At 39.5% G+C, this 25,506-nt stretch overlaps 1 protein-coding gene across 23 annotated transcripts in view; it reads left to right on the plus strand.

Moving 5' to 3' along the window:
• Nucleotides 1-25,506, plus strand: part of NRXN1 (neurexin 1) — a 1,235,746-nt gene that overhangs the window by 1,024,778 nt on the left and 185,462 nt on the right. The window lies entirely within an intron of this gene.

Below are 25,506 nucleotides of genomic sequence, written 5' to 3' on the forward strand. Positions count from 1 at the left end.
AAAACACACCAGTTAGATTATCATAGAAAAATTGTCCTAAGTTTTGCCTAAAATGATACTTACTGTGTCTCACCGACGAACTTAGGAAGCCAGAAGAAGGGGGAATATCTTCCAGATGACTTACGTTCACGTTATTTAAGGATTTCTTAAGAAAACCCTGCATCAATCTCCCTGTACATTATAACTTTCCTTTATGCTCACGGTGTCGACTGCAGACTGGCAGTTTCAACATCACTGGGTAGTTTATTAGAAATGCTGGATTTCAGGGCCCAGCCCAAATCAAAATATAAAAATAAAAGCAAACCCACATCCATCGATTCCATTCCAACTCATAGCAACCCCGTAGGACAGAGTAAAACTGCCCCATAGGGTTTCCGAGGCTGTAAATGTTTATGGAAGCAGACTGCCACATCTTCCTCCAGCGGGCTGGCTGGCTGGTGGGTTCTAACCACTGACCTTTCACTTAGCAGCTGAGCGCTTAACCAGTGCACCACCAGACCTTCTAATTCAGAATTGGCATTTTAACAAGATCCCCAGATGACTCACAAGCACAGTAAAGTTTGAGAATTCCTGCCCGATGGTCCTCCTTTTCAACATCCTCATAGAGGGCCACATTCCATTAAGAATTTATAGCACTAAGACCACTGCCCTTCTGCATTTTTCCATCAACACTCTTACCTTCACGTTCACTTGCTGAACCACAATTACAGCCTGTTGGAAGGGAGCTTTTTTTGCCATATGACCTGATGCATAGTTCCTGGGGAAGAAGAAAACACATCTAGATCTTTATTTTTGTCCACCATTTATAGACTTATAACAAAGATCCTGCCAATGCTGTCGAGTCTAGACAATACCACAAAAAATAATTGCATTAGATTTCTTAGCAATGGAGGCAGTGGACCAATTCTAGCCTTTTTCACAGCAGGAATGGTGGCGAATGTAGCTTACATATTTTGGTCACGCTCTTTGTCAAACTTTACAGTTAAAAATTTTTTTTTTTTTGGTCTAGCTGCCTGAGGCTTTATGATTTGGGTCACTGAATCAGTGAGAAGTACTCACTGAAACCCTTCTGGTGGCTGTGTGAAGACAGACACACTACTCTATTGCTTGAAATACTATCCAAAGCCACACACAAGAAATGTTGTTTTAGAAGAAGATGTAATCATTTAATATCAGCTCCTACAATCCATCTCTACGTTGACGTTTGTCTATTCCGTATTATCTGCTTTACTAAAACCATTTTTTCCCAATACTCCCTTCCGCCTTTCAGATTCAAATGTATGCTGCACACAAATGCTTGTTTTGCTTATTCACCATCTAGGCTCGTCTTTAAATTATAGAACAAGGAACAAGCTATAGAAAAATCTCCCTCCCAGCTCTCTTTATTGCCCATTCTTACCTCCGGGTGTGTGAATTTTCATGGGAACCCCTAATAACTCTGTAATTCAAAAGGCGCTGTTATTTTGCACAACACTTTGGGGATTTTGCTGACTGAAAGGAACTGCATAAACCTAAGGGGTGTTTATTGTTTTATAGTCCTCCATTTTCAACGTGAAAGCATCAGAATATGGGCTGAAAATGTTTCAGAGTATGTCTGCTTTCAGTTCTTATTCTTCTTGTCTAAAAAGATTCTGACAAAAAACAATCCTGACCAAACATTTTAAGAACATCTACTTCTCCTGTTATTTCCAAGGCTTTCCCTGTACGCATGCATTCAACGTACATGCCCACATACACACGTGCACATAGCAGGTGCACACGCACAAGCACAATTCACTGTTATTTTTATGACTCAGTTCAGATGACCGTGAAAATGGTGACCTACTGGCGTCTCAATGCCTGTCCGCATTACACGCCACAAAGGTGCCGGAACTTTTCTATCATTTTTGGTAGAATGCATCACAGGAAAAGAGCAACACCAAGTCAGAAATTTCAGAAAAGCCATCCTTCTTCAATGGCACCCACTACAGTTCCATATTTGAGAAAAGGCTGCCGCATTCATACTGCAAATGATTTAAATCGGTGTTAACTTGATTTGCCTGAAAACATTTCGAAAAGCCAGCACCAAAGAGGTGGGTTGAGAGAGAGGGGATCTGCCTATTGCTCTGAGCAAGGTATGTTCCACAGAGGACCCACGGGAAAGGGGCAGACGTTTTCCTTACCATGTCGCAGCCGCACACCTGGAGATGTTCATACGTCCATTTTTCAGATATGCAAAACAATTTTAGTGCCTTACTTTGAGACTCCTTGGTGTTCCCCTTTTCAATAGTGAAATGACCCCGTGGAAATCTCCAGATAGTTTGGAATTGCTTCTCAAGTCTAATCTTTGACGTGCATGTTTGAAAGTATGACTTCTTCTCATTGCAAATCTTTTTTTTTTTTCTCCTCTTCCACTCCAAATATAGACACAGACTTTAATTGATAAAATGCTGACTCTCTTACTGCTGACTTCACACTTTAGGTTGTATCTCTAATTACCCCTGTGAGGTTCAGATAATAACTTTAACGTCAGAGAGTTTTCCCAGCTTCCCAAAGCCATTTATTAGATCCTGAGATACCATGTCATAAATCTTTTTGATAAACTCCAGCTGCTGTAGACAAACCAGTAGAAGATCAACAAAAATTACCTGGCTTTTAACAGTACCCCAGCAAGAGACGCAAGCAATTATTTCTTCAGCCGGCAATGTGTTTGCCTTGTATTAAAAAAAAAAAAAAAAAAATGTTAGTCACAATAAATTGAGAGGTTGAGCCTTACCAGAATTTCAAGCTATGTCTTCAGGCACATTAGAAAGTTCCAAAAATCAATTAGGCGAGAAATCTAACCACCACTATTAAAAAGATAGCAAATGTAATTGCTTAGCCCCAAGAATGAACCTAAGGAAAAATTACTTCCCCTTAATAAGTCTTCTTAATAAGACAGATGGCGTATAAATTGAATATTTAAAAAAAAAAATTTTTTTCTATATATACATGTATTTATATGGTCTTGGTTTAGCAGAATGACTGATGCCTCTTCATACTGGACATACATTGGCAGCTTGGAAGAATTACTAAACAAAACTGAGCATAGTGCTGTCATAAAAAAAAAAAAAAAAAACTAGTGCCATCGAGTCGTTTCCGACTCTTGGAGAGTTTCCAGAAGTCAGCCTGCCTTTGCCCACCTGGATCGCCCTTCCTGTTGCTGTCCTCTGCCTGAATTCTCCTGATCCTCTAAGGCAGGTGGTGTAGAGTAATGGTTGACCTCCAGGCTCTGCAGTCAGACAGGCCTGGGTTCCTATCCTTGTTCTACGTCATGCTAGCTTCATGACCTTAAGAAAATTATTCACCATTATAAATCTCAGGCTACAAATAAAATGGAGATAATAATAGTACTTCCTTCACTGGGTTGGTGTCAGGTTAAATGAGAAAATGCACATGCTATAGATTGAATTGTGTCCTTCAAAACATGTATTGTAAATCATGACTCCTATGCCTGTGGTTATAATTGCATTTGAGAATGGGGTTTCTTTGTTACCTTAATGAGGTAGCATTAGTGGAGGGTGTGTCTTAAGTCAGTCCCTTTTGAGATGCAAAAAGAGCAGATTGAAGGAGCAAGCAAGCAGAGATGTTGTTAATATGTTGTTATGTGTCGTTGAATGGGTTCCCACTCATATGGGGGAAGATATATGCCAAACCACAAGAGAGCTCCAAGGAGCCAAGAAACAGAAGCTGAAAAGAGACAAGGCCCTTCCCCTATAGCCAAAAGAGAGAGAAACTCTTCCCCTGGACCCAGCACCCTGAATTGGAACTTTTTGCCTCCTACACTGTGAGAAAATAAATTTCTGTTTGTTAAACCCACCCACTTGTGGTATTTCTGTCATAGCAGCGCTAGATAACTAAGACAACACATAAACTGCGTAGACCATGCTATAGTAGAGAAAGTGGTCAAATACTGTTGATTCTTGTTAGTATGGTCTTAACTTGGGTGGACCCTGGGAACTCTGAACATGGAAGCACGTTCCAGGTTCTGGCAACAGAAATGGTTTACGGACCTGGATGTGTCACGTTCCAAAAAACAAAGTCTTTTATTTTCTGATTTCTTCTTTTTTTATTGTACTTTAGATGAAGGTTTACAGAACAAACTAGCTCCTAATTAAACATTAGTAAACATATTGTTTTATGACATTGGTTAACAACCCCATGGCATGTCAACACTCTCCCTTCTCGAACTTGGGTTCCCTATTACCAGCTTTCCTGTCCCCTCCTGCCTTCTAGTCCTTGCCCCTGGGCTGGTGTGCCCCTTCAGTCTCATTTTGTTTTATGGGCCTGTCTGATCTTTGGCTAAAGGGTGAACCTCGGTTGTGACTTCATTACTGAGCTAAAAGGGTATCCGGTTGCCGTACTCTTGAGGTTTCAGCATTCTCTGTCAGGCCAGTAAGTCTGGTCTTTTTTTGTGAGTTAGAATTTTGTTCTACATTTTCCTCCAGCTCTGTCTGGGACCCTCTATTGTAATCCCTGTCAGAGCAGTCAGTGGTGGTAACTGGGCACCATTAGTTGTACTGGACTCAGACTGGCAGAGGCCATGGTAGTTGTGGTCCATTAGTACTTTGGACTATTTTCTGATTTCTTTTGATGATCTTTTTCTATCTAGAAAAGTTTAATTAATATACTAACAATTGTCTGTATTTATTGAGTTCTTACTTGACTTAAATATTATTTTGAACACTTAATTTTTTTTTTTTTTTTAACTCATGTAACCCTTACTAGATCTCTGAGGCAGAAAAACTTTCTTTTCCTAATTTTAGAAAAGGGAACAATGGCTAGCCCCAGCAGGACTGTGACATACCCCAGGCACATTTCTCGCTGAGTCCTGACACTGCCTATCAAAGCCATGACAGTGACCTTTCCAGCCCTCAGAATCTGTCTCCATAAAAGAATCCACAACTCAAATGATTATAAAAGGACCTTTGCAAAGATGACTGCAAAACCAAAAATGATTACAAGAGAAAAGGAGAGAGACAGAGAGAAAGACATCTGAACGTGTAACTATGAACTCAGCAATTCTAAGGCCAAGTAACCATAGGCTTGTAAAACCTGGGTTTTGTTTGGTGTTCTAGACAAGGATGATCAAGGAAAGGATCTGCTTGGGAGAAATGGTATAATGACAGGTGAAGAGAGAAAGGCAGTCATCTGGCTCCTATTTATATATTATCTTCTCCATTGATCGGAAACCCTGGTGGTGTAGTGGTTAAGTGCTATGGCTGCTAAGCAAGAGGTCGGCAGTTCGAACCCGCCAGGCACTTCTTGGAAACTCTATGGGGGCAGTTCTGCTCTCTCCTATAGGGTTGCTATGAGTCAGAATCGACTCGACGGCAGTGGGTTTGGTTTTCTCCATTGATCAGAATGATGTTCATTCTAGAGAGGAGACTATGGATCTGAGGGAGGTTAGCCTCAAGATAAATATGAAGAGAGTTAGTGTTTCATATGGCAGAGATGGGAGGATGTGTTTGGGATGAAGAGAAACGTTTGAATAAAGGCGGCACAGGTGGGAAATCTGGAGGGGTGATTAAAGACCCGTAATTGCATTTTCAAATCCACAGGAATAAGTACAGGGGAGACATCTAGTTAATGAACAGTGTGCAGAGGTCTGAAAATTTTAGTTTTATAAAAGCTCACATCAGCAGCTAGAGAGGGTGGCTATTCAAAAAATGCAGAATATTGATGGAAGAATAATGTCTTCATCAAGGAAGCTAGTGCATTGTTTAATATCTATCTTAGGTATTGTGTTGCCAGGTTATTGTCCCTTAGAGTTTAAGCTTATCTTTAACTGGCTATCTGAAGGGTAAATGGTTGCAAAAACTTCATCTAAAGAATGATGGCTAAAGAATGGAAGATGATTCTCCAGGAGAAGACTTGAGCGGAGGAGGGTGGAAGAAAGTGAGCTGGGTAACTGTTTTCACAATGGTGAAGGGTTGTCATGTGGGAGAAGGGTACAGGTTACACTGTTTCAGTCCACAGTGCAGACCCATGAAAAAGAGATAACTTTCAGTTCCAAAGGATTTTCCCAAAAATTAATTGGCTGTTTTGTGAAGTAGTAACTTTACTGGCAGGTTTCAAGTAGAACTTACATGACCCTTTGTCGGGGATATATTAGAATAGCTTCCAGTATTGGTAAATGGACCTAAGACTTCTTTCCCATTTTAATATTTTTATTATTTTATTATTTTGTATCCACCCAGAGGCACCTTGGAAGAAAGGCCTGTCAGTCTACTTCCAAAAAATCAGCATTGAAAACCCTGTGAAGCACAGTTCTACTCTGATAGACATGAGGTCACCATGAGTTAGAGTCAACTCAATGACAACTGGAAAATTTAAGAGTAGTTGGCAAACTCCCTCCCCTTTCTTTCACCACTTGCCTTCTAAGGCATCATGAGGCAATCTAAAATAATAACCAAGAGAAATCCTACAAATTGCCTATGATTATAGTTCCAAAAAAAGTTGTTTGCAATTTAAAGTTTTAAATGATCTGAGCCAATAAGATGCAAATAATGTGTTAACCCTAAAGATTGTCAATTCATAGATTCAAGGTAATGGAAATGAGAGGCAGAGGATGTTGACATTTTTGTCTTTTAATTTTTTTTTTTTAAGGAAACTCAGCTTATGGGCATTCTCTTTAACTATCCATAGGAGAACAATAGAAAATGTTATAGCTAGTAAATGTGAAGGTGTCAATCTATACTGAGTAGTCTAAATTAAAACCTAGGAGGGGAATATTTACTCAGCTATGTTGTTGAGTTATATTTGGTAACCACTATTGCAAGGTCGCTATGGGAAACCCTGGTGGCATAGTGGCTAAGTGCTATGGCTGCTAACCAAAAGGTTGGCAGTTCGAATCCACCAGGTGCTCCTTGGAAACTCTATGGTGCAGTTCTACTTTGTCCAATAGGGTCGCTATGAGTCAGAATTGACTCGATGACAGTGGGTTTTTGGGTTATAGGGTCGCTATCACTCAAAACCCACTCGACGGCAACAGGTATTATAGGGTATGGAAACCCTGGTGGAGTAGTGGTTAAGAGCTATGGCTGGTAATCAAAAGATCAGCAGTTCAAATCCACCAGGCTCTCCTTGGAAACTCTATGGGGCAGTTCTGCTCTGTCCTGTAGAGTTGCTACGAGCCAGAATCGACTAGACAGCAACATTGTTTATTTTTATTTTTTTGATATTATAGGGTGAGTCGGAATCGACTGAATGGCAACGGGTTTATTATTCAATAGGAGCCCTGGTGCTGCAGTGGTTAAGAGCTCAGCCGCTAACCTATCCAAAATGGTTGACAGTTCAAATCCACCAGCTGCTCCCTGGAAACTCTGTGGGGGCAGTTCTACTCTCTTCTGTAGGGTTCCTGTGCATCAGAATAGACTAGACAGCAACTTTTTTTTTTCTTCTTCTTAGTAGAGTGAGTCTGAATCAACTGAAAGGCAACGGGTTTATTATCCAGTAGGAGCCCTGGTGGTGCAGTGGTTAAGAGCTCAGCTGCTAACCAAAAAGGTGGGTGGTTTAAATCCACCAGCCTCTCCTTGGAAACCCTATGGGGCAGTTCTACTCTGTCCTGTAGGGTTGCTGTGAGTTGGAACCAACTAGATGGCAACAGTTTTTTTTTTTTTTTAATCCAATAAAGGATCCCTGGTGGCACAGTGGTTAAAGCGCTGGACTGCTAACCGAAAGGTTGGCGGTTCAAAACCACCAGTGCTTCCAAGGGAGAAAGATGTGGCAACCTGCTTCTGTGGAGATTTACAGCCCTGGAAACCCTGTGGGGTTGCTATGAGTCGGAATCGACTCCATGGCAGTGGTTTGGTTTGGTTTGATTATCCAACAACAGAGAAACAAGAGAAAAAGAGATGCTGGAATTAGCTCCTCCATTTAGACGCCTTCTTCTACCATCTTTTTATTGCTGAAGCTTTGCGATGCATTGCATTGGGCAAATCTGCTGCAAAAGACCTCTTTAAAGTGTTTAAAAAACAAAGATACCACCTTGAAGAGTAACGTGTACTTGACCCAAGCCACAGTGTTTTCAGTTGCCTCATATGCATACAAAAGCTAGACAATGAATAAGGAAGACCAAAAAAGAATTGGCAGCTTTGAATTATGGTATTGGTGAAGAACATTGAAAATACCATGGATGGCCAAAAGAGTAAACAAATCTCTCTTGGAAGAAGTACAGCCAGAATGATTCTTAGATGCAAGGATGGCGAGACTACGTCTCACATATTTCGGGTATGTTGTCAGGAGGGACCAGTTCCTGGATTAAGACATTATGCTTAGTAAAGTAGAAAAAAAAAAAAAAGTGAAAAAGAGGAAGACCCTCAGTGAGATGGACTGACACAGTGGCTGGGACAATGGGCTCAAGCATAACAATGGTCGTGAGGATGGTGCAGGACTGGGCAGTGTTTTGTTCTGTTGTACGCAGAGTCGCTATGGGTCAGAAACAACTTGATGGCATTTAACAACAATGGCAAGTTTTACTAGTCTGAGTACACACTTACACACAGCACACACTTATAAAATTGAGGAAAACATTAGAAGTTATTTTTTATGTTGGCGGTCATGCAAATTAAGGGGCCTGCTTCTGCAATATTCTTTATTTGACTTATTTCCAAGTGTGAAGGGATATCCAATGTTCTCTTGGCGACAGTTATTGCCTTTCTCTGTGTCCTGCTTGTTGCTTGCATTATCCATCTGCCTGAGATTGACAGGAAGGATAAGATGCTTCCATCCCCACGTATATCTCCCTTATGCTTAATAAAGTTTCCTCTCAGGTGGTCAACGTAAGCTTGTTGTGTTAAGCGCATCAACTTCATGGAAGCATAATTGCCTAGAAATTGAAACCATTGGCAATAGAATCATGCAGACTATATTCTTATTTTGTTTTCTAGACTGGTGTTATTTTTTGGTAGGTTATATACAGCAGAAACACGGGAAACATCATTTTGTGTGCCACCAATAAATGAAAATAAACCCTCTCTAGAAATAAAAGTGAAAGATTGCTCCCTGGATACGTTTATACTACCTCAATGTAGTCCCCTGGCCTCAGCCAAAGTGAATGTAGTTTCAATTTTGATGGAAAGCATCAGATGGGAATGTGGGGTCTTCACCAGTCTCTACAGCCGTAATTTCTGCCAAAGCATCTCAGTATCCCAAAAGAAGCCAGATTTGATTGTTTTTTGCTTGTTTTTTCCTCTTGCTTCCCCCCCCCCCTTTTTTTTAAGAGTTCTTAAAGCAAGGCAGCACGTAATAGTACAAGATACGTGGCAGAAACCCATGAACTGGATAATAAACCAAAACCAAAAAACCAAACCCGGTGCCATCAAGTCGATTCCGACTCATAGCGACCCTACAGGACAGAATAGAACTACCCCATAGAGTTTCCAAGGAGCGCCTGGCAGATTCGAACTGCCGACCCTGTGGTTAGCAGCTGTAGCACTTAACCACTACGCCACCAGGGTTTCCAACCTGGATAATAAACAACCTTAAATAGGAAGTAAGACAGGAAGAATATGCTATGCAGGAGTTGGAACAATGCCTTTTTGGTTGCAGTGGTTAGTTTTTGCTAAGTTTTCCATATATTGTTCAACTGGTGATCATCACAAGTGGAACCGTTACGAATTAAAATGTATTAAAGTATACAGAATATGGGAAGGATGGAATAGAACTAAAGAACTGAAGAAAAGAAAGTGATCTACAAAAGGAAAATGCTGAACTGAAAGAGGAGACTGAGGCCAATGGAACAGTTAGGAAATTTGTTCAAGATTGGGCTACCCTTGGTCATTCTTTCTATTGTGGAAAAATTGAAGCACAAACAGAATAACATAACAGACCTCAAAGTACCCATTACCCAAATTCAACATTTAGAAACATTTGCCAAAAAAAAATTCTTATGCTTTTGTTAAGCTCATATTTTTCTTTTTAGTCTAAAGTATTTTGCTGACTGAATGTCTGTACTGCTCCTTATGGGAGTGTGTGTATTTGTGTTTAAACATTTCATTTTCTCCTTCCTAGTTAACATAGTTGTCTGAAGATTGATATGTTGTGTGCCATTGAGTCGATTCCGAATCAAAGCCACCCTATAGAACAGAGTAGAACTGCCCCATAGGGTTTCCCAGACTGAAATCTTTATGGGAGCACATCTCCAGGTCTTTTCTCCCCAGCAGCTGCTGGTGGGTCGAATCACTAACCTTCCTGCCGACCTCAGTAGCCAAGCCCTTTAACCATCAAGCCACTAGGGCTTCTTCTGAAGGCTAAACCAAAAAAAAAAAAAAAAACCTGTAGCTGTAGAGTCATAATGACTCTATAGAACAGAGTAGAGCTGCCCTATAAGGCTTTCAGGGAGAGGCTGGTGGATTTGAACTGCCAGCCTTTTGGTTAGCAGCTAGAGCTCTTAACCACTGTGCCACCAGGGCTCCTTCTGAAGGCTAGCACCCTCTCAAATTATTTAATATGGGTATTTTCACATCCAGCAGGGTGGTTTCAGTTAAGTAGCTAGAAGGTAGTCAGTGATTGTTTTCCTCTTTTTTCCCATTAATTTTAACTATTATTTCCACGTCCTGTCAGATGGCATTGACTAGCATGCCTTAAATGAAGCTCATACCTAGGTTTATTAATAATAATAATAATAGTAAATCTTACTTTAAAGTGAATGCTTTTAGTGTTAAGGATGATGTTGACAGTTGATTTAAGATAGTTTAGATTTTTATCATGCCAGAGAATGTTCTTTTTAGCTACTTTATTAAGTGGTTTTTTCAATATAATACCTACTAACACTAAACTATATTACATGAATTAAATACTTCTACAAAACTGACCTTAATGATTATCTCCTTCATTCGTCCTAATGGTTCATGTCAATAGATTAACTAATTCTGAAACATCCCAGCATTTTTGAGATATTCCCCAACTGGTCATACACAGCCTCTGAAGTCAGAAAGGACCACGCTTGAGTCTTAGGTTCACATTCAGTAGCTGAATAACTTTGGGCCACATATCCTCACCTGTAAAATGATCATAAAGATAGTTACCTCAGAAATGTAAAGCTAAAATTAGTGATTATATAAAGCATCTAACACAGGTACTGACTGAGTAAAGGGCATTGCCCCCAGCAATCATCTTTATCATAATGTATTATTCATTTGTATGCCATTGAATACATGTGGGGGTATTGAATACAATTAGGATTTTTGTAACATGATTATAATATAAATATGTCTATGGGTATTTTTTGTGCTACGTTTCACTGGCTTTTGTCTAAGGAAGTTCTAATTTTGTAAAATTAAATGCCTGGTTATCTATCATTTTCTATATTCTGGAGCAGATTTCATCGTTGGAAATGATCGATTTCTGGGATTAGTTTTTTTTTTTTTTTTCTGAAGGCAGTATAGCTCAGTAGTACTTAAGGACACTTACCTTGGAGATAGACAGGTCTGGATTCAAGTCCTGGGTCTTTACCTTATTACCTTATTAGCAGTGGGACTTAGGGAAAGTGACTTAAAATTTCTATGCCTCAGCATCCTTATCTATAAAATGAAGGTAGTGATAGTGTCTGCCTCACAGAGTTAATGTGAGGATTCAACCAGTATTCAGGAAATATTTTGTGCCTGCTGTGAGCCCTGATGGCTCAGTGGTTAAGAGCTTGGCTGTTAACCAAAAGGTTGGCAGTTCTAATCCACCAGCCGCTCCTTGAAAACCCTAGGGGACCCTTCTACTCTGTCCTGTAGGGTCACTATGAGTTGGAATAGACTCGAAAGCAATGCAGTGGGTATGAGCCAGGCACTATGTTCAGTGCCATGTTAAAGAAGATTAAGCTAGGAAGAGAGGAAGGGGTCATTGACAATTAGAATTAATTATTAATATTCTTACCAGGGATAGAAATTTCAAGTCATCAATTAGCCAAGGCATAAACTATCTGGGACAAGAGTCTTTTACGCTGGTAATTTCTGCAGTTATTTCTGTACTAGTCTGATTAACTGCCTAATTTATTATTTCCAGTTCTGCAGCAATTTATGAATATAGCTGATAGATAGCTGAGCAGGTTTTTTTGTTTGTTTCTTATGAGATTGACAGTCCATTGCATTTCTACTATAATTCTTAGATAAGAAAATGATTGCGTTCTAGGAGGTGGGCTGTGACAATGTTTGTAGTGGAAGAGCAATCTTAAGGGTAGTAAGAAGTTTAATAAAAAAGAAAAGAAAATAGCTCCCCCCAAGTAGACTCTTTAATGATTAAATAGATGGGTCAGTGCAGAAACAAATAGGAGGTTTACATTATACAGCTTCCAGCTGTGAAAGTCTGCTAGACAACATGGCCCCATTTAAACCCCTGGGAGAGTTTTGTTTAGCAAAGGAATGAAAATGAAGTATTCTTTTTTTTTTTATTTGTAGAAAATAAAAATAATAATACATGCTCTTCTAAATAATAAATTGGATTAAAATTAAGATGAGGCTCAGCAGTGGATAAATTCAATATTTTTGAGTGATTCATCTGGTTGATACATGGATGGCAGTAAGACTTAACTTCTGATGTTAAAGGGTTATTTCAGGTGGTTAGGATCAAGTTTCTTTTTGTGCATTTGTTTGGAGAACTTGAGGGTTGCCTACTTCTATTTGGATGCTGAATGGAAGATCAGATCTCATGTGCAATAACCATGTATCTCCCATAACCAGGGCATTTTGGTGGTCCATGCTAATATCAGTATAACCATTTGTTAGGAAAATCCACGAAAAACTTCAACTCTTGTAGCTTAGATTGGACAGAATGATGTTTTAAGCTAAGCAATGTGTCAGCAATTCAATGAAAATAAAAAAATAAAATGCTGATATAATATTACCTTCATTTTGTCAATTTTAATTATATGAAGGTAAATTTGTAAACGTGAATTAAAACCCAGTAAACCCGTCGAGTCGATTCTGACTCATAGCGACCCTATAGGACAGAGAATTATACTTCCATAATTTCTGCTTACGGAGTTTTTCTTGGGGGGTGGGTATGAGATAAATCGTGATTGCTGAGTTTGAGACAGCGGATACAATTCATGAAGCAGAAGATTGTATTATCGTTATTTCAAAGAAATATGGGATGATTTAATTTTGACTTGGAAAGATTATCAAAAGATCAATGCCACCAAACCAAGTGTCCAGGATTCACATTTGTTACATCTTGGCCCATAGCTAAATGCCTCCCACAACTGCAACTCGCCTGTCATTGTGATTGTTAAATCTTGTGAGTTGATGATGGATAATTACTTGTTAGCTGTTAATTGGAGTGCAGCCAGAGCCAATATTAAATACTGTTCCCTCTTTTTGTTGACATCAAAGCTTACTCTTTACTGGAGAAGAGTTTTGGTTATTACCTTTTTAAAAAAATTTTGTTGTGCTTTAGGTGAAAGTTTGCAGCTCAAGTTAATTTCTCATTCAAAAATTTATACACATACTGTTCTGTGACATTGGTCGCAGTCCCCACAATGTGACAGCACCCCCCTCCCCTTTCCACCCCAGGTTTCCTGTGTCCATTCGTGCAGTTCCTGTCCTTTTCTGCCTTCTAGTCTTGCTTTCAGATGGGAGTTGCCCATTTGGTCTCTTATATTTGATTGAACTAAGAAGCATGTTCCTCATGGGTGTTATTGTTTGTTTTATAGGTCTGTCCAATCTTTTGTTCACTTTTCAGGGCAGCACTGGTATTATTTTTACAATTCTTTACATGAAGCATTCTCTCAGAGTTTCTATTCTTGGGTAGTGTCTTGAACAAAATCAACTCAAATTAAAAATGGCGTCCAAAACTTTTGGTCAGAGTGAAGGACATAGTTGCATTTTCACTTTCCATTGTTTGAAATTTCTCTGGGAATAGAAATGGATTAAGAATCACTCTCTTCTTTTTTGAAATGACTTGTTCACTGCCTGGGAAGTCTGCATTTTAGGGACATGGGCGTTAAACCCTGTTCTTCAAAATGCCATCTTTTCTTCTCGATGAGCAGAGAGGTAAAAGGGTCAAAGATGAAAACTTTTCTTTCTTCAACTAATTTGTAGAAAGTTCCTGAAAAACTAGTCAGGCGATTTCAAATGTTATTTGTAAGGTAGAACTCGGGTAGAGAGCTTTTGCAACATTTTTGAGATAAAAAGGGGTCTCCAGGGCAATAAGCTAACAAGACATTCCACCCACAAAGAAACTAAACATGTTCTATTACCTTTGAAATATAAGCATAGAATGATGTATCATTTCTTGACATTGTAGAATTAAATGACTTTTGGAACATGTGGTAAGTCCCTGCTGATTCAGAAAGTCTTTTATATGATGCTTTTCATAAAGCACATTGAAGAATGACACTTAGGAACAATTAGATCAGTGTCAAGATGCATACTGTCAGATTCCATATTTATATCAATATTTTTCCATTCCTAGATTGGAATATTTTGTCATATGCTCGGCACTATATTTTTGAGTTGTTCTATCTGTGCTAATGATAGTTTAGTTTTTTTTTTAAATAGGTTATTCTGTAACCCAGTATTTTTTCTTCTAGACACCTTTTCTGAATAATACCTATGTACGTTCATATACAGAAACACTGGTGGTGTAGCAGTTAAGTGCTATGGCTGCAAACCCAAAGGTCAGCAGTTTGAATCCACCAGGCACTCATGGAAACTCTGTGGGGCAGTTCTACTCTGTGAGTCAGAATCGGCTCGATGGCAATGAGCGTTTTTTTTTTTATGTTCATATACAGTTTACATATCTGTATCTATATTAAGAGTCAATATATTTATATCTGTATCTATACATAGAAACATTTTTCTTTATTCGTACTTATTTCCCTCCTCAGGACCTTTGCATATACTATTTCCTCTGCCTGAAAATCTCTCACTGTCACTGTTGATTGATTTCCTCTCATCCTCAGCTCCTCAAAGAGGCTTTGCTTTATCACTCAATCCCTCTCATAGCTCTCTGCTGTTTCCCAACGCCTAGCATACTTGATATGCTAATATAAATTTTAATGTAAAAAGAAAAAAACGTGACTTAAGCTTCCTGACAGCAGGAAACCCCATTTGTTTTCTTAGCCAGTCTTTATCCAGAACTTGATAGGACACCAGGAGTAGAGTAAGAACTCTATTCGTGTTTATCGGATGAGTGAATGAATGAATATCTGTAAGTATTAAACTCCATGTGTTATCCCAGTGCCGTCGAGTCAATTCCGACTCATAGCGACCCTATAGAACAGGGTAGAACTGCCTCATGGAGTTTCCAAGGAGCGCATGGCGGATTCAAACTGCCGACCCCTTAGTTAGCAGCTGTAGCACTTAACCACTACACCAATCCATGTGTTATAGTCTTTCTAAAATTTTGGTTTTGTTGATGCCAAAAAACCATGCAATGAATGTATATAAACACAACCAACAAACACATTTAAAAGTCTTGACTTATGGATATAACGGTATAGTGCTTTGCAAAATGTACTGTACCTAATAGATACTTGATCATCATTTCTTGACATTGTTTTTGTGGCACTATTATTGTTTTGTTAATACCGGGAGAGGTTATAATCATTAGGAGCTTCACACTTAGACATTCTGTATTCTCTTCTGAAAGCTATGTTGTGCCAAAATTACACACGTAAACCTAGATTTATTTTTGATGGTTGTGGGAATGATCACGTGCCATTCTGGGGTTAATAGAACCTTGCTGATTCTATAGAAAATAGTCTTGTGTGAGTGCATTTCTCTGCCCATACACACACATTTTCAGTTTCTAGGGATATCAGACAGGTAGTCCTGGGGGAGAAGTCCGTAAGAAAGAGAGAAAGAAAAGAGGAAGGTAACACTGTCAGCTTTCCTCTTGGAGTGTATTTCAAATCAGGGTTTTGTCTGAGGCTTGTGAAAACCAAGATAGCATAACTAAAAATCAGTCCATCAAACACATTTGAAAACATGACCTTGCTATTACTTTTCTGGTTGCAAGTCACTGTTCACAGAGTTCTAAAAAATGATGTTGTTTACAAACTGATCTTTTCATTCCCAAATACCTGGGTATACCTTATGAAGTATTCATCAATGAAGGCATTCAAAATAATTGTACTTATCTGTTGATAAGTTTTCATATTTAAAAAAGTTAAAAACAAAGGCCAGTTTTGTTTTACCTACAACCTAGTCAGTAAGGTAACACTTACTGTCACAGAGGACTGAAACCACCATCCACAGCTGTTTGGTCTATTTGCCTGGAAAACGTTGTGTTCTGTGTTATGGAAATTTAGAACATTAGAGTCAAGCTGTAATTACATAGTCAGCTGTCCACGAAAATGATGGGCCTGGGATACCACAAGTAAATGAAATCCACAAACAATCCCAGATCTCCTTTATAGGGAAACCTTTTTACGAAGACCTGCCAACACCTAGCAGAATTGATAGGTTTGAATGTCCCTTGCCTGTTCAGTTTCTGGTGGAGGTAATAATGAGCAACATAATGGCCCAAAGACAAGGAATGAGAGAGAAGCAGAGAAACAAGGATTATGGTTTTAATCAGCACCTGGAACACAATGTTTATTGCACACCGTTTCCTGAATGACCATAAAACTTGAGCAAAGCTAATTTAGCACCCAACCAAGGTGGAAAACAACAATAACAAAACAAATCAAAAGCAGGAACAAAAAACAAGGCATATCTGATCAGCCTACTGTGCCTTGGACAAAGCATAACTTGAGCCATTGTGGATCTCAGGTCTCCATGCAGCAGTCCAGGGAGCATGACATGGTGCTGGGCCACGGACCATTATGGCCTCAAACCAGAGGCATTATCTCTAAAAAATTAAGTCCGTTATATAGGCCACCAAGCCAATGCCCATTTTTTATTTGTTGATTATTCAGGGCAAAAAAGCTTAATGCTAGAACACACTCTTTGCGTATAAGGACAAGTTTAAAGTTTATTATTTCCATTTCACTGCAGTTGGGATCTCGGTGGATGGGAATACACAGCAAATGACCTCCAAGAAATGATTCTGATTCCCAAGAGGTTAAACATTACCTTTATTTCATTCTATGACTGTCACAATATCATGTAAACCAAAACCCGTTGCCGTCGAGTCAATTCCAACTCATAGCGACCCTATAGGAAAGAGCAGAACTGCCCCCATAGAGTTTCCAAGGAGCGTCTGGTGGATTTGAACTGCTAACCTTTTGGTGAGCAGCCATAGCACTTAACCGCTATGCCACCAGGGTTTCTGATATCATGCAGGGGTGTACTATTCGGCTCATGGGAAAGTACCTTGAAGAAGGCTTGGTGCCATTTCCAAACCCATCCCCACAAAGGAAAACCTCATAATGGTTCAAGAATGTCTTCTCAAACATAAAGGATAATTCAGTATTTGTCTAAATGGTGAAACAAGCAAAATAAGGAAGATAACAAAAATGTCAAAATTAGGATTATTGTTCCTTTCAAGAATACACCAGCCTTTAACTCACTAGGCTTGTTTTTATCCCAACATTGTTTTGATTCTTGATTTAGTTCCATCTAAGGAATGAAAAAAAAAAAAAAAAGGAATGAAATAATGTGTGAGGAAATGGAGGTACTGAACGGTTTTAGTGTTATCACCAGAGTTCAGGGTCTGTTGGTCCTCAAGGGAAAAACTCATTTACCTTCTTCTCACTCACCACCGCCAAGTCCACACATCTGATAAGAGAGGAATTCTTATTGGTAAGGACAAGCCCCTCCATCTTTCCTGGAGGGGAGGGGGTCACAGTTTCTGGGAATGAAGGCTATATGGTTTACAAAAGGCCACCTTGGTTTTTCGGATACATCAACCTAGTAAGATGTCCCCTCCCCATCCCAAACTGGAGAATCCTTGACTTAAGAACATAATAAAGTCCTGGAGACCACTTATGTTTTAAATTTTAAAAATCTAAGGCTCAAATTCATACTGAAGTGGTTTTGGTATGTTTTTACAAGCTTCCATGAATCATTTCTAATTTTTTTTTTTTTTTTTCCTGGGCCGACAGCTTTGCCTTGCATTTAGACTTTTCATGGAACAGCAGAGTCTTTGAGATGGGAGGGAATGTAGAGGTTGTATAATGCTAATAGTCTTTGTTTCTATACAGTCAAAGGCAGGACACTTTTTTCCTACAGGTGAGCACGGTTAGATTGTAGAATGTTTTGTCTTGTGTTAAGCAAAATGGTAAATAAGGACTGCTAGACCTAAGCTCCCAAGGATTGGGTGTGAGATGATTTACTTTGATGAACCCTTTCTGACTCTTAGCTTCCTAACTTGTAGGATACCCTGCTTCACAGGTTGTTGTAAACATAAATGAGATATTATGTGTTCTAGCTAACTAAAGGGCTCTATGATTCAGGCATTATTTGAATTAACTTCCATCAAATTACTGTTAAGCAAACCATTGTTTTGTCCCCCCCCCCCAAGTAATAATAACAGTAATAATAGATCACAGGTGCTGAGTAACTATTCAGTGTGTTAAGAATTTTGTGTGCCTTATCTCATCAAAAGAAAATTATAGACTGATGAAAAGGTTCTGGAATCAGATTGTAGTGTTGCTTATACAACCTTGTGAAGATACTAAAAGGCACTAAATTATATACTTTAAAAAGGTCAATTTTATGGTAATGAATCCTGTCTCAATTTAAGCAAAACAAATCATTTTTCAAAGAGTTTTGGAAAGTTACAAGTGTGGAGGCAGTCTGGTAGGTGCTGTGAAGGTTACATGAGGGATAAACTAGTTTTGTTTTGTTTTTTTCCTACCCTGAAATGGTTTATAATATTATTGGGGACTTCGAAATGGCACAGATAAGCTAACACCTAAGGCAGTACATGAAGGAGGAGTATCACAGCCTTACAAAGTTCATTAGAGACTCTGAGGACCAAGAGATGAACGTAAGCCCCCTGGAGAGTAACACCACTGTTAGTATGTGGTTTCATGGAAGGAAAAAGAACTATACCAAACCCAAAGCTCCAAGTTTTTTTATGTGTGGGTTTCTCAGAGGACTGTGTTAAGGGATTGACTCTTATTACGGCATTCCATAGAATGGGGGACATATTCCAAATGAAGATTTGATTGGAACATGTTACCTGTAAATGAGGTCATTACAAAGTGGCATCACCCTGGACTTCACCCACTTCTGGTTTCTTAGTATGTGGTGCTATACAAGAAAGATACAAGAAACAAGACGAATGTACTCCGCAGCAACCCAACCCTTCACTCAGACTTCAAAGCATGCATTGCTTTCATGATGCTTTTCTAGAACAGTGACACAACTGATATCATTCTTTTTTAGAAAGCCTCTTCCAGCTTAGTCAGATTCCAGTACCAACACTTATTAGCTATGTGATTTGGGGCATATTATTTAAATGCTCGAAAGAGATAGACAGTAGCATTTAAATTTTAGGTCTGCTGGGAGTTTTAGGGAAGATACACTGTGCATAGCTCGATGCCTGGCACCTAGTGAACACTCTGGTGTGTAGGACCTGGAAATAGAAACAGGAATGGAGGCAACATATCTTCTACACACCTGGGTGTTGCTGTCCAAATGCTGACCTGCTTCTCACCTCTTTGGAGGCTTTCAGAGATCCTTTAGAATCCTCCATCTAAGGCTGCAGCACCTCCCTCACCCCCAGCTCCTTCAACTCTTTTTCAAGTGTGGGTATTTGTGTGCATGTCTTATCTTCCCAATTTGATTGAAAGCTTCCCTAAGGTCAGAGAGTATACTTTACATGCTTGTATTATCCACACACAATGCAGAGTACATATTAAATATTCAGCTTTCGTTAGCTGAATACATTTAAAAAATACATTATTAAATAGGAGAAGTGGAGACAGGACACAGTAGCTCCTTGTGTTTGAAATGGCATGATTTTTGATGGAGGTCGGGGAGGTTACTTACAACCCAGTGTCAGGTTAAAATGACCGGGCCAAACTCACTTCTTGATGTTATGGATCAAGATTGGTAAACAGTTTCTGCTAGCCCAGCAGGACTTGTAAGTCATTCATTTGCAAATACATTTGGATTGAGTTAGCAATGATCTGAGTCAGTGTGATTGTTTTGAGATGGGAGAACAAATGGCTCTCTGACATCCTCTGTGGTGGTGACTGCCCCTGCGCAGGAACTGCGGGCCCCAGAGTCCCCGTCATGCCTTCAAACCTCTCTTGCCTGGTGAGGACTGGTCTTTGGAGGAGCAAACGTAAGGTTTAACCTGACTCTGATTCTGATCCATGATGTAGAGTTAGGCCATAGGAGTTGTTCTGTATTCTCAAATCAGCACCAGAATGGTGTGCACGAGCATGGAGTGTCCAAGGCAGGGCCTGGGAGGACTGGACTGCACTATATGCATTACAGAAGCTTATAGAACATAAACAGGGACCTGCTGAGCTCCACACCCTCCTTAAACCCCTTGCCATAGAGTTGATTCTGACTCATAGTGACCCTACAGGACAGAGTAGAACTGCCCCACAGGGTGTCCAGGGAGTGGCTGGTGGATTTGAACTGCTGACCTCTTGGTTGGCAGCCAAACTCTTAGCCACTACACCACCAGGGCTCCACACTCTCCACAGTTGCATGTATTCATCTTGTTTAGCTCTACTCTCTAGAGGTATGTTAAAGAAACTAACAAAAAGATAGAAGACAATTTGTTTGTTTACTTATTTATTATTCGTCTCTTTTTTGGGGTGTAGTTGAGCCCAAGACTTTAACATAAAAACCTCAGAATAGGGGGAGAAAAAAAGTGGTGGGCTAAAACCTTATATGGCATATCTGTATGTTTGTTAAATAGGCTAAATCTTTATCTATGTGTATTCTGTTGTGTTTTTTTATTGTGGTAAAATATAAAAAACACAAATTTTACCATTTTAACCATTTTTAATTCAATAGCATTAAGTGCATTCACAATGTTGTGTAACCATCACCACTACTCCCAGGAATTGTCATCATCCCAAACAGAATGTGTGTTGTATTCCGCTTTACCTATTGGTATATGTCATATGTACATGTGTAGAAAATATATCTGTGCTTGTAATATACAAGCATCTTGCTTGGAGTATGCTCAAGCTATTGAGTATACCATTAAATATTAATCTAGGTTAAAATATTTATTTTTCAAATTAATATGTCATTGCAGATGGAATTAAACTGCGTTAAGCTATGGTGTTACTTGTGAGAACTTTCAAGTTCATTCCTAGTGTCATACCTCATAATGTTTCCTTTTATCTTAGTCTAATTTTTTTTTTTTTAATAATATAATCCTTTTTCAGAAATGAGCTTTTGAGGAAAAAAGATCAATAATTACCTTTGTCACTATTTATTTAATGAATCCATGGAAAGACTTCATTAAATTATAAATGCCTCGTTACTGATATTCTCATAATAGATTTTTGAAATTATGGTGTGAGCCAGTTATCCATTTCAAGAAAGATACAATGCAGACAGAGATCAGTACATGTCCAGTGAAATTACTTCTGGTTTTGCTAATACAATATTCATGAGAATTTGCCAGAGACAATCTCATTTAATCCCAGAGAATAATAATATGAAATGAATTCTTTTAAAGTGTAATTATCTGTTGGCAAAAAAGTTTAGCAAGTTTTATTGTTTGTATAATTGGAATGATTTGCTATGCCATCAACATGGGAGGGGGTGTTTTGGGAACATTCACAGATTTTAAAGTGAATCACCAATACCTGGCCTGGTAAATATATGCTTGACATTAATTTTTTTTGTGTGGTTTATATGCATTTTTATTTATTTATTTTCAGGAAAAAAGTTTTGACCCTTGGCTATCATTTATGCTTTCATTGTTTTTTCATGGCCTTGATGTATTGAATCAGGGCAGGGCCTGTTGTTTGAACCTACTTTTGAGTGTATTCAGTTCTGTTCTAATTGACTTGGGGGATTTGAATCCATGTGATAGCTGAGCTGTTAATTGGGGGCCAAATCAACATATCTCAGGAGAGATGAGCATCATTTAAGAGTCAGCATCTCCCCAAGCGTCAGCTGCCCTCATTGTTTCTTTGTTGCACGTTATCCTATATTGTGAGAAATCAACCCTGCATAACGTGACTTTTCTCCATCTCTAGAAAATAGGTGGTATGCATTTCATCTTGCAGCATGATTTAAAGGTAAAGGTACTGATTTCAGATATCACTGCATTTTGTCCCTTTAGCATTGCGACACTTCTATTCATAGAACTTCACCTTCTTAACAGTTAGAGCCATGATGAAAATAGACTTACAGCCTTCCTATCAGCGGAAACAATTAAGAAGGAAACTTCAGGATTTTTTTTCAGTCTATCCTGGGATAAGAAACAGGTCTATAAAAAAAGAAATAAACCAAGGGGTAACTGTAGTGTAACAAATATCTTTATGTACCTGTTATGTTGAAGGAGCTGACCCCTAGGATGTAACAGGAATTTAAACCTGCTCTGTGGGAATATATATATATATAATTTTTTTTTTTTTTTTTTTTTACTTATCTCCAGGGAAGTCCAGGGCAGGTTCCAACACTGCTTTGGTCACTCTTGGATAGTTAAAAAAAAAAAAAGTTATCTGTTCACTTTCAGACATAAAAGTACTGTCAGTTCATGCCTCTGTAGTAATGACAATGTACTTCAGTGAAATTTAAAGCCTCCCTCATCCCTGCATGGGGCTGCCTTGGAGGCACAGCTTGCACTAGGAGGGAAAGCATGGTCTTTTCTTCTCTTATTTCCATGACTTTCACTTCTCCTTCTCTTCCTTGATTCCTCCAGGCAGGGAGCAAGAAGAGGAAATAAAGGCAGAAAAAACAAATTCACTTATACTACAGTAGCCGTTTAGCTGGGCTCAGTTTGTGCTTAAAACTAACGCTTGAGGGGCATTTTTGTGGACACTTTGGTGAGTTCTTAAGTGGTCAGAGCCCTGGTGGCACAGCGTTTCAGAGCTTGGCTCCTAACCAAAAGGTCGGCCGTTTGAATCCTCCAGCTCCTTGGCAGCCCTATGGGTTGCTATGTGTTGGAATCGACTTGATATCAATGGATTTGGTGTTTTTTGTTTTGAATGGTCTTCCTACATCATTGGGATCCCTTCACCTGTAGTTCCCGTGAAGTGGGAACATGCACCTTCTCCAGACGGTCATTTAGGACTCCCACCTCAGCCCCTGGGCATGCATCGCTACCACTCTAGCTTCTTTCTGCTGAGTTTTCTTCACCCCCAACTCACACTCCCAGTGGCCCTCTTGAACAGGATATAACACAATTCTATACTAGCTCCCTAAGGCATGGTCCCTATGAAATGTTCACCTAGTATTTGTCCTAATAACCTCTGGTCTCACAAGTAGACTCTGGTGCAGCGATATCTCTTTGGTCTGCCATCACTGCATCAGCCAGCCAAGTTTCTCCCCTTGAAGCTTTCTCAGATGAGACTCAAGCTCCAGTTCGCTGGCTACCCCAGCCACTGCACCAAGTTCCATGAGACATCCATGGAGGGTCATTCCCCTTTACTTGAGGTAATGAGAGAGAAACCTTCCATTTTGGAGGTACGGGTGAATCACAGCGCACCCCAGCTCTCTCCAAATATTCTCTTTAAATCGTCAATCTTCTCTTGGTCTTTCCTGCCTCTTTGATGACTAGAGCTAGGTAATTAATTCAGGTCCCAAAGCAGTTCTCTATGCTCCTTTTGCAAGTCTGGATTAAGTAATCTTTACCTCATTGTATAATGTGGAAGTGTCGATGTACTTTTTGCCTACTGTCTTAAGACCTCGAAGCCCTGGTGAAGCAATGGTTAAGAGACTGGCTGCTAAGTTTAAAGCTGGCAGTTTGAATCTACTAGCTGTTCTTTGGAATCCCCACATAAGAAGTTCTACTGTGTCCTATAGGGTTGCTATGAGTTGAAATTGATTCAAAGGGTATGGGTCATAAGACCTCAGATGAATCTGAGATGAGAAGAGTTCATTTTAACTTCCTATTACATTTACATCTCAGTTGCTTACCAACTATTATAAATTTACTCTATGCACACATCGGTTGAAAGGGATCTACTATGCATAAAGCACAAGGCCACGTGGTGCTCCTAACCTGACAGAAAAATAAAACAGGTAGCAAAGAACAGCCAGGTTTACCAAACCCACCTCCTGCAGGTTTAGGATGGCTCAATCTTCCTAAAACTCAGCCTAGTATAATAGTTAAGAATACAGACTCTAGATTCAGACTACCTGGGTTCAAGTCACAGCTTTTCTCTTTCTAACTCTGTAACCATGTGGAAGTTAGCTACTTTGTGCCTCAGTTTCCTCATCTTTAAAATAGAGGTAAAATAGTACCTCCTTCAAGGTGACCCCATGTGCATCAGACTAGAACTGTACTCCACAGAGTTTTCAGTGGCTGATTTTTCTAAAGTAATCAAGGCTATTTAATCAAGGCTCAGGAAAAAGAACTAAAAATAATAATAATAACTCTTAGTGTGCCTACAGGAAGTGAACATTGAGCAGTGTAGTAAATGACATCCTTAAACACTGCCCTTTAATTGTGCAGTTTTATATAAGATTTTCTTATAAGAACTCCCAGTGGAAGCTGATGCCGTACCCTTGTTGTCTAGTTCAATCATGGGAATCCAGCAAAAGGTCAAGAGAGTGTGGTCGAAACCTTCAGGTTTCAGATATTCTTACTGGACATTTCTACAGGACTGGATAGACTGTATATCCTCTAAGCTCCCCTCTCCCTGTGTCCTTCCTCCCAACTGAGATTTGATGAAAGGTGAAGAGCAGACAGTTTGAGGTTATGTACTCTGACAGGGGCCTGCAGTGCAAGTGTTCTGTGCTACTGATTAAGGGCACACCCGCATGCTTTCAGAATCCACTGAGCTCATGGTAGAGCTGACAGTCCTGCTGTTCGAGAATGCTCCTTAGAGCCAGAGGGCATAAGCGCATGTTCCCCTTGCTGCCTTGTATTATGAAATTCTAAAGTTAACAGCAACAACTTTGAACTTGGAATGATGTCTCACACTGCTCCGCCTAACTCAGAAAGGGGCTTAATTTTCAGATAACCACATCTTGGCTTCTTCTTAGCTTAGATGTAAACTAAGATGGAGGGAACTGAGCTACGTAGTTCTGTTCACCGCTAGGAAGTTATGTGACCTTGAACAAGTCATTGCACCTTCCTGTGTTATAGTGTCATCATTTGTAAAATGAAGAAATTGAATGAGTTTCAGGCTTTTAGCATTGCATTTGATGGTTTTGTGAATAATGGCTAAGAAACTGCCCTCATTAAATCCCTGTCCGTATGCTCATACCCTTAGAATGATTTTATACATTTGTAAGCGTTTGGCCATTAGCACTAAGCAGATGCCATTGCTCTGATTTCACCAGTAACTAAAAGGGAGAATTTCAAGCTTTGTTTTTCTCGTGAGATGGGAAGAGTGGATTAAAGAAGCTACGTTAAAGGGCATGAAAGCATGTCCTTTCAGGCAGGCAGCTGTGCTCCTCTCTGTGGCAACCTCTGGGAAGAAGGCAGCTCGATTCCCTTGACACTGTGTCTTTT

Source organism: Loxodonta africana, chromosome 26 (genome assembly GCF_030014295.1).
Source record: "Loxodonta africana isolate mLoxAfr1 chromosome 26, mLoxAfr1.hap2, whole genome shotgun sequence".
Classification (NCBI taxonomy): domain Eukaryota; kingdom Metazoa; phylum Chordata; class Mammalia; order Proboscidea; family Elephantidae; genus Loxodonta; species Loxodonta africana.